Source organism: Loxodonta africana, chromosome 6 (assembly GCF_030014295.1).
Source record: "Loxodonta africana isolate mLoxAfr1 chromosome 6, mLoxAfr1.hap2, whole genome shotgun sequence".
Taxonomy (NCBI): domain Eukaryota; kingdom Metazoa; phylum Chordata; class Mammalia; order Proboscidea; family Elephantidae; genus Loxodonta; species Loxodonta africana.
Window position 1 is genome coordinate 103,699,310 of NC_087347.1, and position 18,804 is coordinate 103,718,113.

The 18,804-nt window shown below is 36.8% G+C and overlaps 1 long non-coding RNA gene across 1 annotated transcript in view; it reads right to left on the bottom strand.

Annotated features, from left to right (window-relative positions):
• LOC111749453 (uncharacterized) overlaps positions 1-18,804 on the bottom strand; it is a 267,250-nt gene that overhangs the window by 119,479 nt on the left and 128,967 nt on the right. Inside the window, exons 6-7 of the long non-coding RNA XR_010322319.1 lie at positions 5,198-8,690; positions 855-3,823 (exon numbers count right to left, since the gene is read on the bottom strand). This is a non-coding gene — a long non-coding RNA (uncharacterized LOC111749453). The remainder of the gene's footprint in view (positions 1-854; positions 3,824-5,197; positions 8,691-18,804) is intronic.

Genomic DNA, 18,804 nt, shown 5'->3' on the forward strand with positions numbered 1-18,804 from the left:
TGCAGTGATCACAATCATTTCATTACTGGTTAGCACACTCTGTGGGTCTTCTCAATCTCTGTATACTCAAGAAATCTATGCTTATCTAAACATTAGCTGCAGTTAGATATAATTACGAAACCATAAAAGAAATATTACTTCAGGTCACCGTGAGTTGGAATCGACTTGTTGGCAACTAACAACAACAACATATTTGTGTTTATATTTTGAAAGTGATTTCAAGCTCATTATCTGTTGATAATTAAAGAGTCCCTATGAGTAAGAAGCCATATAATGCACACCAAAGTCAAATGAGTAAGTGAATATATGAGCACAGAGTTAACCAAACTTGGGAACATCACAACTTCTTGAGGGAAGGGTTTTTTTATCTTTTTTTTTTTTTTTTAACATTCATTTTTTTTAATTCCTACACCATAAAGAACATTCAGCACATTATAGGTACTCAATAAATATTAATGCTTGAATGCCTGTAAATTCTCTACTGAAGTGATAATTTGGCCACTGCCTGCTTTTCTCATTGTCACTGTCACTGAGTCAGTCAAAACTAGCATTTTTGCTGTTTTCTAGACATTCTGACTTGTCTCCTTGCATCCAATACCAATTACCAATTACCAGTGCCAATCGCCAATACCAATTACATTACAGGTAGAGTATTTTATAAATATGATCACATGAAAACACCCTACCCATCCACATATACCCAAAAACTTTTCAATTACATTCTAGGCTCTAAGGCTATTATTACTACTTAAATACGTTATTATACATTTATAATAATTCTTTCATTAATATACATCTTTGATTATACTCAAATTAATGAATCTTTTTTGTTTGCTAGCCAATCGTTACAGCACCTGTAAAATTGCAGCACTGAAATTGTCATGGATTTCATTTTACAAGGACTTCATTTCACTTGGTTCCACAATCAATGCCCACGGAAGCAGCAGTCAATAAATCAAAGGACATGTTGCATTGGGCAAACCTGCTACAAAAGACCTGTTTAAAGCATTCAAAAGCAAAGATGTCACTTTGAGGACTAAGGTGCACTTGAACTAAGCCATGGTATTTTCAGTTGCCTCATGTGCATGTGAAAGCTGCATAATGAATAAGGAAGACTGAAGAAGAATTGACACCTTTGAAATATGCTATTGGTGAAGAATATTGAATATGCCACGGGCTGCCAGAAGAACAAACACATCTGTCCTGGAAGAAGTGCAGATAGAATGCTCCTTAAAAGTGATGATGGCAAAACTTCATCTCAGGTACTTTGGACATGTCATCAGGAGGGACCAATCTCTGGTGAAAGACATCATGCTTGGTAAGGAAAAGGGCCAGTGAAAAAAGAGGAAGGCCTAACAACAAGATTGCAAATGACTATTAACAAAAAAGTAGTAGCTAATTATTCACAATAGCCAAAATGTGGAAAAACCAAAATGTACATCAACAGACGAATAAACAAAATGTATACGTGTAAAAATGGTTGGATTAGCAAATCTTTTTTTTCTATACATATTTTTACAATTTTAAAAAGGCAACAACTGTATCTCCTTTCTGAAGAGTGTTCCTATCTGTCAATTCAAGGGAGGCCATGAGAGAAAGCCATAACCCTGCCTTTACCTCTAATGGTTATATAAAAATTGAAACTATAGTTGACAGCTTTCAGGAGCACAGACAATTCTACGCGAGCAGCAGTCAGTAAGTGGAAGCAGTAAAAATCCTCTTTCTATTCCAAATTTGAAAGAAGAGTCATTTGATTTTTAGCTCTTTGGCAAAATCCACCATATAGAAAAATATCCAGAAAACTCGAACTTACTACCAATAAATTTCAGTATATTGGAAAAACAGAGGAACTTAGGAAAGTATTCTTAACCTGCTTCCTTTTAATGTCAAGCCCTAAAGGATCTTAAAGGTCACCGTACAACCTGTATGTTGTATGCCGTGATCTAATTTATAAAAAATCAGTGTACACTGAAGATTTTTGGGGCAACATCCATTGTGTCAAGAAAATGGCACCAACGCATATGGATCAAAGATAGCTAGTTGCCTTTGAGTTGATTATGACTCATGGCACCCTTATGTGTGTCAGAATAAAACTGATGGCTGACTTTTCGAAGGTAGATTGCCAAGGCTTTCTTTAGAATCATGTCTGGATAGGCTCAAACCTCCAACCTTTCAGTTAGCAGCCAAGCACGTTAAACGTTTGCACTACTCAAGGACTTCATGGAAGAAAGATGGCAGGCTAAAAAAAAAAAGAAAAAACAGGCCCACTCAGGCTAAATGAAATGGTGAAAGAGGCTGAGTTTTCTTTGGAGAGCCTCTCCCATGTTAGCGCCTCTCCCGTGTTAGCGACTCTGAGCTCCAAGCTGGTACTTTCTCAGCTCACCCCCGACATCCTTGCTTCCTGCTGATTAACGTTTGATGTGTTTTACCTGCATGTATTACTGTAATGAAAGATATAAAGCATTTGATTAAACTTTATCATTTCAAAGTAAAACCTTATTTATACGAAATGTTATCAAATTATAGTAATTTAAGACATGGTGATGAAAAAGAATCTTTGAAAAGTTTTCACTACCTATAAAAAGAATAGTTCTGCTTAAGATTCATAGAATATTACAACAGGGAAGGCCTGCAGATTTCTGGCTTAACATCCTTAGACTCAGAGAGGTTAAAAGATTTCCTTAATTAGCTAATTTTGTTTTTTTTTGTTTATTGAGTTTCTCCTATACATGGCACTGGGCAAGGCCCTAGAAACGCAAACGTGAAGACTGAGTTGTTCACAATGAGTTCTCGGTGTAGTAAGGCATATAACCTCTGAAATGAGGTATATTGTGGCTATGTCTTCTGCATGTATAGGAGATATCTGTAGAATCTCAGTATTTAGAGAAAATGTGACTTCTCAATGATCATCCTGATGAGCACATTAGTATTCATGGGGTCCTCATGTCTCTCCATAGGTACCATTGTTCTGGAGTGTATTTTATCTGAAGAGAAATAACCTCCTGAAGGGAGCACATTTTAAATCTAAACAGTACCCTTTCTTTTTGAAATTTTAATTTTTGGAACTTGATATAAACTCTAATGTTACCAGAATGGCCACATCCACCAAAAATCATCATAAAGTAGCTGTAGAATCCCAAAAGGCTAATGAGTTCTTCCAGAGTTTCCCTAGTTATGGAGAGGAAATCATTAGTAACTTAAGACAGAAATAAAGAAATCATCTAATTAATGTATTCAGAGATGAATCTTAATGTCCAATTATTCTCTTGATTTGGCACAACCTAGTAACAACATAACATAGTCAGCAACATTGTATTAATATTGGAAGAATTAGAGCGAAGGTAGCCAAAAGGGAGGAGGGAGAGGTTTTTTAATCTTTTTTTTTTTTTTTTAATTTTCTAGCATACTATAAGTAAATCTCCAGCTTAAGTTTATCATATGTGAAGAAAAACAAAGAAGTAAACCCACAGAATTAACCTGAAAAACATACTGTGTTCAAAACTCTGAATTCTATTATAATTAAAGCTTATAAATATCATATAAACAAAGGTTTGTTCAATTCATTAAATACTAAGAAATTATTTTTCTATCATTCAACGTAGTCTTAGTTCAGCTTCATTGACTGATAAACCAACGTCCATTTAAACACATATGATTTCCATATTTTATAATTGGTTCAATATTAAATGATACTCACACAGGGCAAAAAAGTTGAAAGTGCCAATATTATCATACTCCACATTCATGCTTCCATTTCTTGAAGGGATGAAAATCAAGGAAGATGTTTTTTCAATATTTTAGTGTTTTTATTAAATAATTCATGCTAGTGGTTAAAAAAAAAAAAAAACAGTATACAAAAGTATTAGAGCAAAAACCTGTACCATCTCAACCCCCAGTCTCCCAGTTCCTCTCTACGAAGAAAAAAAATTTAAATAAAGAAAAAATCCACTTTCCAGTTGTTTTCAATTCTTCCAAAATGAAAAGGCCACATCTCTTAAATAGCAATAATTTATAAAATAAAAATAAGATTGTCATAATCAATAGCTAAATATATGTCAAGATCATTTAACCACATTCTACTTCCCCCCCCCATTAAAACATAACAGAATCAAATAAATGTTTTAAGCAAAAAAATTTCAAAATAGGAATATGGATACAGTTTTAACTTTTTTTCAAAAGTGAACATAATTTTATTCTTTGGCTATTTTGAAATTCAGCATAGTTCCATTGTTCTAGAAGATATTGTTGAATTGCTTTGTTAAATAATTCCTTTTTATGGTTTCCCATTTTTTGGACACTTTCATTTTTTCTTCCTCTCCCATTGGTAAAGTTTCAAAGAAATGCCTACCTGCTTTGCTCTTATAAGTCAGATAAAAGCTTTTCTGTATAATATGAAGTTCTCTGACTATCCAGAGCTAAAGGTGTGTTTGAAATGAATGATGTGTAAGCAAATATCATCAGAAATATTTTGCACTTGCAAGATAAACAAGAACCTATCCTAGAAACTAGATTAGATACCCAGAATTGCAACTTCACCCCCAAGTATAATTAAGACATAGAACCTGACCTCAAGGAATATAGACCCTAATTGAAGACATACAGTACGTGCAGATGATATACACAGGGCACTGTCATTAGTAATCATTTGGATACAAACACATTTAGGAATTCAAAGGAGAGAAAATAACCGCTATAGGTCAATTGTCAGAAAGGTCTTCTTGTTCTTTTTCTTTTAAATAGGATTTACACAAGGCCTTGAAATATATGTGATTCATACTTCAAAAAAAGGGAAAGGAAAGACAGAACTGTGTGGCCAAGGCATAAGGACGGAAAGGACAGTGAGTGAGCAGTCTGGCTAGAGTGAAAGATTGATACACGGGGCAATGGGTAATCAAGTTAGAAAAATGTTTGGGATTGCATTATAATAGCCCCCCCCCTTATCCATGGAGGATACGTTCCAAAACCCCCAATGGATGCCTGAAACCACAGATAGTACCAAACCCTATACATAGTGTGTTTATATAACATACATATATATATATGTATATACATATAACATACCTATGATAAAGTTCAATTTGTAAATTAGGCACAGTAAGAAATTAACAATAACTAATAATAAAACAATTATAACAATATATTGTAGTAAAAGTTATGTGAAGGTGGTCTCTAAAATATCTTATCGCTCTATACTTACCCTTCTTGTGATGATGTAGAGAACTTTCACCATTTCACTTAAAAGAAGCACTTTACAGCTTCTTTTTGGCATATTCGAATTGCCGCCATTACTGCTCTTACACTTTGGGGACATTATCAAGTAAAATAAGGGTTACTTGAACACAAGCACTGTGATACCTTGATAGTTGATATGATAACTGAAACAGCTCCTAAGCGATAAGTGGCGGGGGCGGGGGGTGGCGTATAGAGCGTGCATATGCTAGACAAAGGGATGATTCACGTCCTGTGCAGACAGAGTGAGACAGCACAAGATTTCATCACACTGCTCATTTAACATTTTCTGACCGTAGTTGAATGAGGGCGACTGAAACCACAGAAAGCAAAACCATGGATAAGGGAGGACTACTGCATAGACCACTTAGAAATTCAAGTTAAAGAATGTCATCATTATGTGTTAGCAAGGTAGAGGTAATGATTTTTGACGAAAAAAAATGACATGATTGGAAATAACACTTTGGAAAGATCGATCTGGTGGCTCCATTTTCTTCTATTTGTTTATGCCTTCATTTATTCAATAAACATTGCCCACTCTCAAGGTGTTTTTATTCTAGGGACAGAAAGATAGTAAAGCAGTAAGTGCCATTTAGTGATATGTAGAATCCCTTGCTGGCACAGTTAAGCACTTGACTACTAGCCAAAAGGTTGGCAGTTCGAACCCCTCAAGAGGCACCTCAGAAAACAGGCCTGGTGATCTGCTTCCAAAAAGTCACAGCCTTGAAAACCCCATGAGCAGTGCTACCGATGCACACATGCAGTCGCCATGAGTCAGAATCTACACAACAGCAACTAACAACTGTATATGATATGCGGCATGGTGTAGCACCATCCTGAATGCGATGGCAGTAGAAAAGAAAGACAGTCAGGTAATACTGATGATCAGGGGATAATTCCTAGCAGGGCTACTTCTGGAACTGAAACTCGAGGGATCATATAACTTAAGGATATGAATTGGGAGAAGGTGAGACATATTAGGTACATGGGAATAATTCATGAAAAGCACAGAAGCGTAGGGCAGTATGACCATTCTTTCATGTTCACTGCCATGTCCCTTGGCCCATCAGTGATTTCAGCTACAGCTGTGATACACAGTTCTGTGCAAGTTCAGAGTCAGCATCCCACTCAAGCACTTCTCACTTCAAGCACTTCTCTGAAGTTCTTGAAGCACACTAGCCCCTGCACAAATACAGCTTGGAAGTGTTGAGTGTTATACCCAAAGGCATCCTTCAACCAGTGGAGATGATAGACGAACACCTCAGCTTCCTATCCTTCTGCCGATGCTGGTGGTACTACAGGTTCCTCAGAGGTTTCAAAGAATGACGCTCTATTGCCCTTTGTAGGAACTTCAGTAACATACTCTGACAAGAACATACCTTATCTTCTCTATTCCTTTCTATCATCACCCAAATAAACTGCAACCATATCCTTGCCTCGGGCTCTGCTTTTGTTAGAACTCAGACTAAGACAAACAGTAATGTATTCGGGGTGACTGTAGAGAAATGTGTGGTGGTAATGAGAGGTGTCAGGGTGTATGTTGTTGTTGTGTGCCATCAAGTTGATTCCAAATCATAGTAACACTATAATGTAATCTTTACGGGAGCGGATCACCAGGTCTTTTCTCCCACAGAGTCTCTGGGTGGGTTCGCATCACTGACTTTTAGGTTGGCAGATGAGTCCTAACCATTGTGCCACCAGGGTTCCTTCAGTGTGTATATAAAAAAAAAAAAAACTAAACCCACTGCTGTCGAGTTGATTCAGACTCATAGCAACCCTATAGGACAGAGTAGAACTGCCTCATAGAGTTTCCAAGAAGCACCTGGTGGATTCAAACTGCTGACTTTTTGGTTGGCATCTGTAGTGATTAACCACTACACCATCAGGGTTTCCTCAGTGTGTATAGAGAAGAGTAATAAATATTGAAACCAGAGAGAGCTTGAGTATCATGCTAAAAAGTTTGAATTTTGTCCGGTAGGTTATAGGAACCTTTGAATGATTTGGAACAGAATAACATGAACAGATTTTTATTTTTAAAAAGATCCCCCCGTGTAAGGAGTATGAATTGCAACATCCTAGACTGAGAAAAAGGAGCCCTGGTAGTGCAGTGGTTAACCACTGGGCTGCTAACTGAAAGGTCAAACCTATCAGCCATTCCATGGGAGAAAGATGTGGCAGTCTGCTCTTGTAAAGATTACAGCCTTGGAAACCCTGTGGGGCAATTCTGCTCTTACAGGGTCACTGTAAGTCAGAATTGACTGTATGGCCATGGCTTGGTTTTAATCTTTTTTTTTTTTTTTTTTTTAAGACTGAAAACTGGGAGGTTGATTTAGAAATGACTGTGATGCAAGCAAGGTATTTGAGTTTTAATTAAGGCATTGACTGTAACAATGAATATAAGAGGCAAAATCCACTGGCTCTCAGTGCTTGGTTGGATGTGAGAAGTGAGAAATAAAAGTTTCTGACTGAGGACGTATTTGAGTAGCAATGTCATTCATCCAGAGATTAGAATACAGGAGAGGTAGGTTGGGGGGTGAAGGGAGAGGATGAGTGCATTTTCATCTTGTTGATACATAGGGCTTGGGGAAAAAACTAACACGGAGGAATCAGGTAGAAAGTTATTTTTTATATCTCTCGGTAGAGCTTTGGATTGTAGATATAAACATACGTTGAATTGGTTTGTGTCAGACCCTGCAATTAGTTCTTCCAAATATCCATTACTTCACTCAACCTTCATAGAAATTCTAAAACATGAGAATTATTCTCATAATTTTGCATTTAAAAAAATAGTTTCAGAAAAGTCATTTAATTTGTTTAGGATCACAAGCGAATACTGGTGATGGAATTTGAACCCAGGTCTGATAGACTGAATACTGTCCTTTATACTATACCACTCTGCTACCTTCATACTCCCAGTAACATCACCTTAGTCTTGAAATAGCCGAATATTGCAAAGCTAAAGTTTTCAACTATAGCATATACTAAAGCTAACTGGTCCCACAAGGCTCGTACCTGAAAATATGAATACTTGACATTGCAATAAACCATTGAGATAACCTACTACTCTACCCGCAATGCAACTCTCTCTTCATGTAGGTGTCATATTGTTATAAATGGCTTTACCTAATATGTTGGACGTCCCTTTGTGAAGTATAATTTTTATGAGTTTATAAAGCATGTCACCAGTTATAATTTAAAAGCAAAGAAAGAACAAAAGTACTCGTCTTAAATAATACACTCAAGATCAACAGGATGAGGGTGAAAAGATAACTGTATAACAGCACAAGGTGGTAGGTGGTTATTGTCACTGGAATGCTTCACAGAACAGATGGACTCCTAAGAGTAAAAGGGTGAGGTATCCTGTGGTGTGTTCAAGAAAAGGCAGTTCTGGGTATAGAGTGATGACTTGGAAGAACACACATGCAGTTCTGAGTGGGCGAAGATTCAAGGCCATGATTGTACTAAAAAAAAAATGAGATAAAATTGTGCTAATAACCAAGATTTAATAAGGAATAAGGAGAATAAATAAATGCATGGAGTAAAATTGGAAAGACCCATATATATCTTGTTGTTGTTTTTGTTAGTTCAGTTCTGACCCATGGTGACCCCATATGTGCAGAACAGAACTGCTCCATAAGGTTTTCAAGGCTATACCTTTTCAGAAGCAAATTGCCAGGTCTGTCTCCCAAGGTACCACTGGGTGGGTTCAAACCACCAAACTTTCAGCTGGTAGTCGAGTATTTCATCATTTGGATCACCCAGAGAGAGAGAGATTATATGAATACATGCAGACTCCCAAAGATAGAATCACAAAGTATTTAAATTGGAAGAGATCTAAGAGAGCACTATCCCTCCCAAACCACCATCTCCACCTTCATATCATAAAAGAAGAAACACATGGAAAGTTTCAGTGATTCTTTTCAAGGTTTAATTCCACTAATTAAAAAAAATCATTGCTGTCTAGTTGATTCGGAGTTATAGCGACTCTATATGACAGAGTAGAACTACCCCATAAAAAAAAGGTTTCCAAAAAGCAGCTGGTAGACTCGAACAGCCAACCTTTTGGTTAGCAGCCAAGCTCTTATTAAACATTTATTTACCTACCACCATAGTAGACTCAAGATTATGGCATAAGTAGGATGGTGACCTTTCCTTCCTTATAATACACAAATCTATTTTAAAGGATGGTCCTGGTCTATTCATGAAACAAATGGGCTCACTGAAGAGATGTAGCAAGAGCCATGGAATTTGTAAGATTTTCATTAGGCATTTTTAATAAATCATGTGAAGTTAGTCCATGCTCTATACTCCTTGGCTACAAACCTAAAGAAGAAGTATTTATGGAAGCTTTGAAAATCTATGTAATTCTAACTTTCTTAAATGAAAGTATCCTCTTATTTTGCAATCATTTTGGATATAAGGCAAGATTTTATTACTAGTTGAAAAGATTTTAATTTTTCCATTCATCTGGTGGTTCTCAAACTTTAAAAAGCACCAGAATCATCTAGAGGGCTTGTTCAAACAAAGATCACTGGGCTCCACCCCAGGGTTTCTGATTTAGTAGGTCTGGGATGTGACCTAAAAAAAATCTGCGTTTCTCACAAGTTCCCTGGTGATGCCGACGCTGCTGGTACAGGGGTCCACTTTTAGACCATAAACACCTCTTGGGCAGCAGAGGCAGATGACCCAGCAAACAAGGTAAGCATGGGCTTACTTGTGCTTACTGACTAATCTGTAGATTGTTCACTACAGGTTAGTCAGTAAGTACAAGTAAGCCCGTGCTTACCTTGCTTACTGGGTCACCCGCCCATGTCAGGGATTATAAATTTGAAAAGAGACTGATTCTGTAGGAAGGTGCTGTGGGCTTGGGAGAGAGACAGATGCTAGCCATACCTAGAAGCAGAGTCTTTGATGTGGTGGAAAAAAAAAAGTGAAATTTTTCACTACAGATTAGTAAGTAAACACAAGTAATTATATCTAACTGATTTCTGTATTCTAACTGTCTACCTTATAGTGAAATCTCAACAAATGTTTATAGGGATGAGTAAATGGTCATATGAATGATGTAGCTAAAAACTATAGCTAAATTGCATTACTAACTGCCCAGTTCAAGAGTCTTCTTGTTACTCCTACTTATAAAGAAATTAATAAATCAAGAAAATATTAAGTAATTGCTGTCCCATTTGCTGAAAATGGAAAAGCTGAACTCTATGTTGTCATGGATACCGTATTCTATTTTCAGTACTAGTCGTGTCCTACTTGTTAATGACTGTTACAGTAACCAATAGGAAAATAACATTTCACTCACTACATTTCATTAAATTTAACACCTCATATTAAGCTTAATGGGACAATAAGAACAAAGTTCTGCTTGACAATTGTTGACAGAATTCTACCATTTCCGTGTAGTTAGTGACTTACAGAGCATCAATCTTTATGAACAGCTCCCAAAATAAAAAGGAGATAGGAAAATAAAAGCTTTCTATTTGACTTAATAATAATGACCTCTGGGCCGGACATTTCCTGACATTTAACCAATAGTTGAATTAAAAGACTCTTCTGTCTTTGATTCAGGATCTCTGCTTCTCTCATAGATTATTACCTCGCAGGAAATGCCCTTGCTTTCCAACATTATAGCTTTAATAGCACAGAAAACAGAATAATATGAATCCTAAGCAGAGGACCTTCAAATCCTAACATTTTACACTGGTAAATAAAAAAAAAAAAAAATTGGTGGAGAGTAGCCAAAATCCTTTAACTTGAGTGAAACTATTCACAGTTTGATCTTGATGCCAATCACAATGAAAAAATCACCTCCACTTTTGAAACCTGGAGTCATGTTACTTTATTTCCAAAAAGACTGAACCATGAGGATAAAAAGCTTAATAATTCATAGGAGATATGACAGACTTATAAACAAACAGTTCAGACTCCAGAAGAAAAAAATATATATAATTAAATACATTTAATGATGCACACATCTGAAAAAAAGATCAAGGAAATATGGGAAAATACAACATCATTTAGAAGTCAAGGGAAATAAATGGGGAAGGAGAAAAGGACAGATAACTCAGAGGGACTGAATAAATCTCAGATAGGATATAAAAGACTGGAAACAGATGTTTATATTAAACTGCCAATGGAGTGATGAAACCATACAGATTGTGGTACCAATTTAACTGGAAAAAGCTATGGCGAGCAGACAGAGATTTGAGTTGGAGCTCTATTTTCCACCAGTCAACTAAAAGAGGTGGCTGCTGCCGCTACTGCTAATGATGAATACCATATGCTTGCAAGAGACATAGCCAGTGTGCTCTGCTGTGTGTGTTGGTTGGTGAAGATATGTGTAATATCTTTATCTGATACAAAATTAGTGCAACTTCGAATAACTGCATGTAAAATGTCTGAGGAAGAGTCCATATTGTTTTCCACTGAAAAAGTCAGGAGTGAGTCTTTTTTTTTTAATTTTACCTCACTTCAATAACTTAAAGAAATTCTACGTAATTTAGCCATGATATTGCCCTAGTTGCATATTTTATGTTTATAGTGAAGAGGGAGCTTATAAAGAGAAAAAACCAGTAGACAGTCAATGAGATAAAAAATACTTCATTGCTTATGGTCTTCTTTAAATGAATATATACTTTTCTCCATACATATACTAAACAGTTTAGTTTATCAGCAAAGAAAGGATCCAGACCTCATGTTCTAGACATAAATTCTTTTACTAAAAAATGTCAATTGTTCAGTTTAAAAAAAGAAAAATATTAGAATTGGTAATTTGGGGTTGGTTGGTTTGCTTGCTTGCCTGCTTACTTGTTGCTTTTTTAAGAAAATGCTGAGATCCAAATTCAAGTTTAAAGTAACTTGGTCAAAGCAGAAGAAAATAAAAGGACAATGAAGAGAATCGGTATTTAAATCATCTTGTTTTATTTTTTAAACCAGTTGTAACTGCCTTAATTCTGAGGCAAAACCAAAACAAAGGCCATTGTCATCGAGTCAATTGCGACTCATACTGACCCTATAATACAGAGTCGAATTGCCCCATAGTGTTTCCAAGAAGTGGCTGGTGGATTCGAACTGCTGTCCTTTTGGTTAGCAGCTGTAGCTCTTAACCACTGTGCCAATTCTGATGCAAGTACCTAGTTAATCTGATCAGTTCAGCCCGGGGGTGGGCGGGGGGGAGGCTTTCTTTTTTTAAAGAAAGAAGTGCCTGGTTATTTCATTTTTCAGACAAACAAAATGACTGTTTATCTGAAATTTTTATGCCTCCATCATTATATTAATGTTATGTAGACATAGCCTAAATGTTCACTTTTTTTTTTTCTCCAAAACTCATTAAAATATGGAGAAGAGAAAGGGAGAGCCACAAAATTACTGCTTAAAAATATTTTGGTAGTCCTCATTAAAAAGAGTTTAAGTACCTTGGATTTTATTTTATTACATGGTAATAAAATTCAGCCGGAGGAGAGATATTCAATCTGGAACTCAAAAGCCAAATATAAGTGTAGCTAACTCATAACCAATGAGTCTTTGACCGAGTAGACTCGCAGCTGAGAAAGCCTGTTGCCCCAGAAAAACCATCTGCAGTATTTAAGCTACTACATTTTTTTTAATGCTCTCTGCCCTACCAGCTGAAGTTCCTTTTACACCCATTAGTAAGAGAAGAACAAACAAATCTGTCTTAGAAGAAGTACAGGCGAAATTCTCCTTGAAAGTAAGGATGGTGAGACTTGTCTCCCATACTTTGGATGTGTTCTCAGAAAGGATCAGTCCCTGGAGAAGAACATCACGCTTGGTAAAATAGAGGGTCTGTGAAAAGAGGAAAATCCTCCACGAGATGGACTGACACAGTGGCTGCAACAATAGGCTCAAACATAACAAGTATAAGGATGGCGCAGGTCCAGGTAGTGTTTCCTTCTGTTGTACATGGAGTTGCTATGAGTCAGAACCAACTTGACGGCACATAACAACAACAGCAGTACAGAAAGGAAAAAAAGGGGGGGAGGGACTTCTAACAGAATGTGAACCTCTTAAATATTATCAGATAAACTTTAATATGATATGTGTCCTGATCTATTTCTTGCCTGAAAAATGAAATAAAAAGACAAACACAAAGTAAGAGAGAAAACTGAGGGAAATAGTCAAAGGAAAGTAAGTGCAGTGGAGATAGATTAGGCTCCCTTACAAGTTACTGCCATTTCATCGCTTTTTATAGGCCAGGGACTTATTTTCACTTCTGAAATAGCCTTTTGGATCTCTGCTATCAGAGACAAACATGTATTACTTGAGAGTTTTCCAAACTTGTCTGTTGTGGAAGTTTTAAACCATCCTGTTCTGTCTTCTGCTCCTGTTCTAATGCTGTCACGCATCACAAGCCTAACCGTGTAGCCCCTTGAAGAGACTGTGCGTGATCAATCCCAGAGGCTCCAGAGAGTTCATCGTCAGAACCCCCCTGAGGCATGAGTCCCCTTAAAATTCATAGCAAAGGTTTACATTCCTAGCTAGGAAAGGCAATTGCTCTTTCCAAAGAACTTTGAAAATGTTGCCTGAACTAACAAGGAACCTAGGGGCTTGCTTGAGGAAGACAGGCAAACAGCAAGCATTCCTCCATCCTCCTTTATACTGCTTGGGTTCCAAGAACCAACAATGAAAGACAGTGTGGAAAGAAATTAGAATTGTAGAAGTGCCAAAGGTATCCCTTGGAGCTGTGTGTATATTGTGTTGTCATGTAAAAGAGCCCTTGAAAGATAAAAGAACTAAGTCCAATTATGCTGCTGGTTCCACGTTCAGCTGAATCGCTGTCTACCTTCAGACTTCGAACGATATCGTAGTGCCTGCAATAATTAATTCACATCTTACTTCCAAAAACATGTTGGAAAATTAATTCCCAATGCTAAAATGAATTTGGCAGTGGAACATATTACAATTTTGTAGGTTACCTGGCAATCGTTTTGAACCGTTGTCTTCGGTAAAATGTACCTTTGTATCTTCCCCACAGATGCGGTCTGTCTGATCTGTGGGCTTTACTTCTCATTCGTTAAAGGAAACATATCCCTATTTGGTGTTTTTGTAAAAGAATGCAAGTTGTCTTTCATAAACCTTTGTACAGGTGCTAAAACATATTTTAAGAGCAACAATACAAATTCTTAATTGTAAATAAGCAAGGATAAATATTTACTTACATGAAAACCAATTAAAATTAAACCTCATGAGTAAATTTTGTTGTTATGGTACTGTCACGGGAGGTACCTATGTAAAAATTTAATCTCAGCTTGAGGGCAGCCAACACTCCAGTGAATTAATGTGCTTTAGTCAGAACATACATTCCTTGATTTCTATCTCAGAAGCTAGGAACGGCCATTTAGACACCAGCAAAATCTCAATCTGTAATTTGTAGGTCTGTCAACACCTGAGAAAATCCCTTGAGACATAAAGATAGTTACAGAGTTTGAAATACTAGGTATAATCAAGTTGAAGTACAGCTTCATCATTTTAAAGAGGAGCCCTGGTGGCACAGTGGTTAAGTAATATGGCTGCTAACCAAAAGGCTGGCAGTTCAAATCCACCAGCTGTGCTTTGGAAACCCTATGGGTCAGTTCTATTCTGTCCTATAGGGTTGCTAAGGGTCAGAATCGACTCCATGGCAACAGGTTTGGTTTTTGTTTTTTACTAATAAGAGAGGCTTCAGAAAGCACCAACTTCGAGGGAACCCAGATTCTCTTTGATAGGCTCCCGACTGGACCACTCCAGTCCAAAAGAAGAGATTATTTTTATGAACATTGCAGTAGGAAAAAAAAAAAAAAACCAGCACAGCTGGCTACTCTTTCCTTTGGCAAAGAACAGCAGTGGTCTTACCATCCTTCTGTTTATGGCAACACAAACGACGTTATTTGAAAAGTCACTCATTTCTATGATTGCAGTGGACATGTTTTCATCAACAGAGTGGTTCAGGAGGAAAAAATTATTTTATTAGCTAATTTTCCTTTCATGAATTAGGGATTTTTCTCTGCACAGAGAAAACTTCAAACCCCTCCAGAAATGGAAGCATGCCCATGGATTGACTACTACAGATCAAGTTTCCAGTGGGCTAATAACCTGCTCCAGTGAAAACATATTTTTAATTTGCTTTTAGAGTTATTTATTTTTTTTATTATTACGCTAAGGGTTTATAATTTAATGTCAAACATAATTCTGCACGAATTATGTGACTGTACTATGATGCAGTAGATAAGCTCAGTGTGCCTGGTTGGCATGGTCTCAAACGATGTTTTTAAGAAAATGGATCACCATTTGGCAGGTTGCCATTCCATAAACTGCTCGGTACAACTTTCAAAGGAAGAAGTTGCAAAGAATTTTTGTGTTTAGCAAAAAAATGTTCCTAGTGATATTAGAAGCAGAAAAAAATAATTACCCTCTTACTGCTTTCTACTAGATATAACATAAATTGTATGAAGCTAATTAAGAAATTAAAAGGTTTCCAATTAGAAATTGCAGTCATATTTATTGTAAATTGTCAACCAGCCATGTGGAATAAAATTTTCAAATGGGATTATTTGTTTAAAAATATAGTAGCCATCATAGTGTCTCCAAGCTTTATGATCAGTTTCATAAACATTTAGGAACATCTATGCTGAGCCAAGTAGAAGACGAGATACAAAAATAAAAACTATATTGCCACTGTTCTCAAGAAGCTCACTGTCTAGTGCAGGAGACAAACAGAGACACAGCATGTGGACGGAACATGGTAAGTGCTATAATGCAGTTAAGCAGAAACTTCTCTGGAGCTTACATAAGCATTTGGCCAAGATTTAGGGGTGGGTGAAAGGTTAGGAAATGTCTCCAAGAGGAAGCTGGGGAACAGATTTAGGTTCAAAGTTGGAAAACAGAGCCTAGAATATTGGCTTGCCCAAATAAATGGTTATTTGTTTATATATCCTTCTATGATTTTAAATAAACATAGCATTTGTATATGATTAAGAAAATATCATTAAGTTATTTGCATATGCTTTGACTAGTGTGATCCTTACAATAACTCTATGAGTTTAAGTATGGAGGATATTAGTATCTTCACTCTACAGATAAGGAAAATAAAGCACAGAACAGTTATGTGGTCCATCCAGTGTCACTCAGATAACAAACATATTCATAATAAAACCAAAAACCGAAAGCTGTCAAGTCAATTCCAACTCATCCATAATAAAACCAAAAAACCAAACCCATTGCCATCGAGTTGATTCCGACTCACAGTGACACTATAGGACAGAGGAGCACTGCCCCATATGGTTTCCAAGGAACAGCTGGTGGATTTGAACTGCCGACCTTTTGGTTAGCAGCCCAGGAGTAAATCACAGGTCGCTATGATGCAGAACAGAATTCGGCAGAGCTTTCAGGCTAAGACACACTAGGAAAAAAGGCCTGGCAATTAATTCCTAAAACCAGTCAATGAATACCCTGTAGATCACAACAGTCCAACCTGTAACCAATCACGGGGATGGCTCAGGACAAGACAGCATTAAGTTCCATTGTACACGGGGTCACCATGGGTCAGGGGCCAAACCAAGAGCAGCTAACAACAACAATAGAACTAAATCCCGACTTCCAGTCCAGTAGTCTTCCTGGTACTCTACTTCTGCCGTTACTCAGTTCATTTATCATATCATCACTAACAAAATAACAACTAAACCTCTAGGCATAGAAATGTATAATTAAAGAATAATTTGAAGTATCATTTTTGGCCTTTCCAATTAAAACAAAAACTTCATCAAATTAACTTAATAGATAAGCATACCACATACATGTTAAATGCCATCCATTTTCCAATCACAAACTCTAAATCAGATCATACAGAACATGAAATCAAAACTTAAATTCGCATCTGTGCCTCCACACTACCAAACAAACATTTTGGCAGAGAAGTAAGTGAAGTATATGGAGTCAAAGACATTCCACTATGCAACTAGCCTACTGGACATAGTAGCAATGCAAGCTATCCAATGAATTATAGGGCAATTGCTGAGCAGTTGATTGGATTTCTGGGTCATTGTTCTGATTTTGTCATTGCGGTAAGTGAAATAATTGAATTGTGAGACTTTCATGAATCATTTTTTGTAAATTCAGTTGTGTTTGTACAGTCTTCATGTAGTATACAGTTGTACTCTTGTATTTCCATTCTTACTTTAAAATAGTTATTCTGACAATATAAGAGATGTAGATCCTGAATTGAACAGAACATTAACCTGACCTGGTATGATAAGATTTGTCCTGTGGTTTTTTTTTTTTTTCATCCTTATTGAAGAGTTTTATATTAAGCATAGACTGGTCTGAATCAGTCTTAAATCCCGCAGGAAAATGTTCAGTGTGACAAAACATTTGCTTAAAAACGTTAGGGGTAAGGGATCAGGAACTCGTCTATAAATACAACCAGAGAACTAACAACTAGTCACATGACTTTTCCTATTAGTTGCCTGCTTAGATTAGCTAGATAATCTGGGGCATCTCTTCTTCATATTTTCTAGTTACCTAAATCCTTTCCATGTAAAAAATGAGATTTCTCCAAAGACTGCATATATTAGACGTGCTAGGTTAAGTCATGCCACAGTAACAAACATACCCCAAAATCTCAGCTGAACTCATAAAGGTTTAATGATGTCTTGTACAAGGCCTTCTATGAGTCTGGTGGCTTCTAGCTGATATTGCAGGGATCCAGGCTGCTCATATCTTATAATCATGTCAACAGAAACATTTAGCTTTCAGGTCACTGCATCACGGAAAGACAGCTAGAAGGGCAAACTAAAAAAACAGCTAATAAATGCTTTTGCTGGAAGGGACCCATACTACTTCCCCTCCTAGCCCATTGGCCAGAAGTCAGGTGGCACTGCCTAACTGCAAGAGGGGTGGGAAATGCAGAAAGGTGAAAGCACTTGAGTATTCTATGAGCTAAATTTCTCTGCTACCCTGGGCATGGTTCTAGAGGTACTTACATTTCCAATATCCTCAGAAACTCTGACAAAGTCCCCCAAACGCACCACCACTTGTATTATGCATCTAGAGCTAGATGAGATCAGAAGTTAAATAACTAAGGAGATAATATTTTACTAATAGTGGTAAGAATAAAATTAAACAATTGCTTAAAACCAATTGGGTAGAAAGGAACCTAACTTTTCTGACTATTTTGTTATATATTCCCTAACTAAATCTTGCAGAAATTCTGTAACTTTGGTAAAGGAAGGTTCAGAGAGATTGTAAAATCTGCCTGAAATGCTGCCACTGCACGTTCTGGAACCAGGATTTGATCCTCGTTTATTCTGATTCTACTATCTATGCACGTTGATGCTTAGTCATACTGACTCCCCAAGTATAAGTCTGTCAGGAAAATGATCACTCTCTCCAAAATAACCCATGTGAAGAAGGAGCCACTTATACAAGTGTCAGGAATTTCCTGGAGGGAAACAAAGTTAGAGGTGGATTTAAAGGTAAGGAATCAGACTGCTAATTCAAGAAAACTAAATGAAGAATGGAAGTTTACCCACGATGCCAATTAGTAGTAAAACTGAAGAAGGCTAATGAAATAGGACG